The 3,223-nt window shown below is 56.3% G+C and overlaps 1 pseudogene; it reads left to right on the forward strand.

The window, feature by feature from the left end:
- Positions 1–2,415: 2,415 nt before the first annotated feature.
- On the forward strand, positions 2,416–2,507 carry LOC138380239 (small nucleolar RNA U13; annotated as a pseudogene).
- Positions 2,508–3,223: the final 716 nt, after the last annotated feature.

Genomic DNA, 3,223 nt, shown 5'->3' on the forward strand with positions numbered 1-3,223 from the left:
TTAAGTGCCGGGATGTGCCTAGGCCAAGAAGGTACACGATCCTGAGTGAGAATGGTCCGTCCCATCGAGTCAGTCGGTAGGAGGCCACCGGGTCGAGACGGAACTGCCCCCCCCACCCGCCCCCGCCCCCGCCCCCGCCCCCCAGAGCAGACAGACTCAGAATGGAGTCACTCGGTGCCAGTGCCCTGCCCGGGTGCCCCATCATTCAACCGAACTGGGAAACAGGTGGGCTTTCCGACCCTCGGGAGGGAGCTTCACCGGCGGGCGGACAGATCAGAAGGGGCCCGGCTCCCTTGAGCGGGCAGGCTGGGGACGGTCGGTGGGGTCTCTTGACAGGAGGCACCACGGAACCCTTGAGGCAATGTCGGGGGCACCTATGTTGCGGTCCAAAGCTAGCGTCTGAGAAGTCGTCCCGAAAGCATGATGGCGTCAACAAGTCCCCTCCGTTCAAGAAACGAGATTCATTTCTAGAGGAGGGCCACCCCCGCGGGAGGACCGTAGGCTTCCTGTGGACATTCTCTTCAAAAGGCAATTCACTCAGCGGAGTGAAAATCGGAAAAATCGCTGTCCTCTGACGCAGCTGCAGAGAAAAGATGGCACCAAAATCAATGAAACACACACACACACACACACACACACACAAACACACCTCCTCCCATCTGAACGAGCACTCCGGACGGTCACATAGGGAGAGCGACGGGCTCTCTTCCCCCCCTGTGGTTTTCTACCTTTCGTTGCGGTTTTTTCCCTCAGTGGATAGAGGAGGAGACACAGGGGGCTCAGCCGGCATGCGAGTGGGTTTATCATCCTCTGTGAGTATCAACACGCGACACCACCTAAGTGAAGGAACACACCGGTGTTTCATGTGATGTGGCTCAATGCCTGGCAGATACGAGCCTTTGCAGGCCTCCTCGTGATCGACAGGACGTCGCCTTGGACACGGACACATCTTGTCCCTCCCTCCCGAGGCGATAGGCGGTTCCGTACCTCCTCGGGGCCAGGGCACAGTCTGCCTAGGCACCTACAACACGTGTGGCAACAGCCTCGATGGCTCTGCCATGAGAACGAACTCCCGTGGCACGGGGGTGGGGTGGGGGGGGGGTCGGGTGCTGAAGAATTCAGCTGAGTGAAGGAATGCCACGGGATTCAGAGTGCCATCGGTGGGCTGAGAGGCGAGCAGGGCGGGCTTTGAAAGGGTAACATTCTCCCTGCCTTCCGTCTGTCTGTGAATACAGAACGTACACGCCAGGCGGGGTGGCTCACGCCTGTAATCCTAGCACTCTGGGAGGTAGAGGCGGGTGGATCGCTCAAGGTCGGGAGTTCGAGACCAGCCTGAGCAAGAGCGAGACCCCCATCTCTACTAAAAATAGAAAGAAACTATATATCTAAAAATATATACAGAAACAGTATCTAAAAATATATACAGAAAAATATTAGCCGGGCACGGTGGCGCATGCCTGTAGTCCCAGGTACTCGGGAGGCTGGGGCAGTAGGATCGCTTGAGCCCAGGAGTTTGAGGTTGCTGTGAGCTAGGCTGACGCCACGGCACTCTAGTCTGGGCAACAGAGTGAGACTCTGTTTCAAAAAAAAAAAAAAAAAAAAAAAAAAAAAAAATATATATATATATATATATACACACACACACACACACACACGCACACACACACACACGTATATCCAATTAGCTGGGCATGCTGGCACATGCCTGTAATCCCAGCTACTCGGGAGGCTGAGGCAGTCTGATCGCTTGAGCCCAGGAGTTTGAGATTGCTGTGAGCTAGGCTGACGCCATGGCACTCTAGCCAGGGCAACAGAACGAGAGACTCTGTCAGAAAGAAAAGAAGAGCGAGAGCGAGAGAGCGAGAGAAAGAAAGAAAGGAAGGGAGAGAAAGGAAAGAGAAGGAAGGGGGGGAGGGAGAGAGAGAGAGAGAGAGAGAGAGAGGAGAAAACTATTAAAAAATTCGGGACCAGATCCATCGGTCGGTACTCAGAAGCGTGACGATCGGGTGTTCCCGAGCACGTGTGAGATGTGTCTTCTCCCTGACGCCGCGTTTCCTCCACACACACATCACCCATCTGCCGTGGAAAAAAAGCAACAAAAAGAGAGAAAGAGATTAAGAAGGGAAAATGGAAACAGGGCAAAAGAGGAAGAAAGAAAGAAATTTCGAAAAAAAGAGACCAAAGTCACAGCGAGAAGGAAGAATACTGAGCCCAGAGCGACACCTAGTGACCACACCGTCACAAGCACCCTAGGGCCCCAATTCGCCAGAGACATCTGGTGGACCCCAGGGCAACATGTGGTCGACCCGGGGCCATGGCGTCTGCAGCCGATTCCCAGGCGGGCACACGAGCCCGGGGAAACTCATTCTCAGCGCGGGGAGGAGGGGAGGGGAAATAATAGCAAAGTCACACCAGATCCCTTTCTAGTTCATAAACGTGTTGATTGCGTGTTCACGCGCACGTGTGAGAAGGGCCTCCTGGTGTGTCGGCACGTCACCCGCGTGACGTGAAACCATGAATCCGGGGGGGGGGGGAGCGGAAAGGCGGGCAGGAAAAGGCAAAGAGAGAATAGATAAAATGAAAGGACCAAAAAGAAAGTCACACAGCAGGGTAGGGGAGTGAGAGCAAGTCGAGAGACTGCAGACAGAAACTCCGAGAGGAGAGGAATGCTCCGGAGCGCCCCCTCGCCCCACGCGAGAAGAATACCGATCGCAGGGTGACCCCTAGGGGCAGCGAGGCCAGAGAGACCAAATCCGTCCCAAAGCCTCCCTGTCAGGATGACAACCACAGACCAGACATCCGGTCAACCACCCAAGGACCAGACATCTGGTCAACCAGCGAACCCATGCGGAGGCCGCATGCAGCAGCGACATCTGCACGACCACTCAGGGTGCTCCCTGCCGGGAGGGTGTGTCTCTATGTGTGTGTGTCCGGGGGGGGGGGGGGGGAGATTGCGATGAAAGTCACGCCAGGTCCCGGGATAGTTCGTGAGCGTGATAATTGCGTGTGTGTGGAGAAAAAAGGGGGCGGGGCGATAGGGAGTAAAGAAAGGAGGAGCGGGCGAGCGGAGGGGTGGGGAAGGAGAGGGAGTCGAGAAGCCCGCAACCGCAGCGCCCCCTGGCGGTGATCCCCCTCCATAGCATCGATAGGGCCAGCCCCGCAGAGACTAAGTGCGACGGGACATCTGGTCAACCCCAAGGACCATGGGATCCCGGCACGAAAC

This window comes from Eulemur rufifrons, unplaced genomic scaffold (genome assembly GCF_041146395.1).
Source record: "Eulemur rufifrons isolate Redbay unplaced genomic scaffold, OSU_ERuf_1 scaffold_317, whole genome shotgun sequence".
Taxonomy (NCBI): domain Eukaryota; kingdom Metazoa; phylum Chordata; class Mammalia; order Primates; family Lemuridae; genus Eulemur; species Eulemur rufifrons.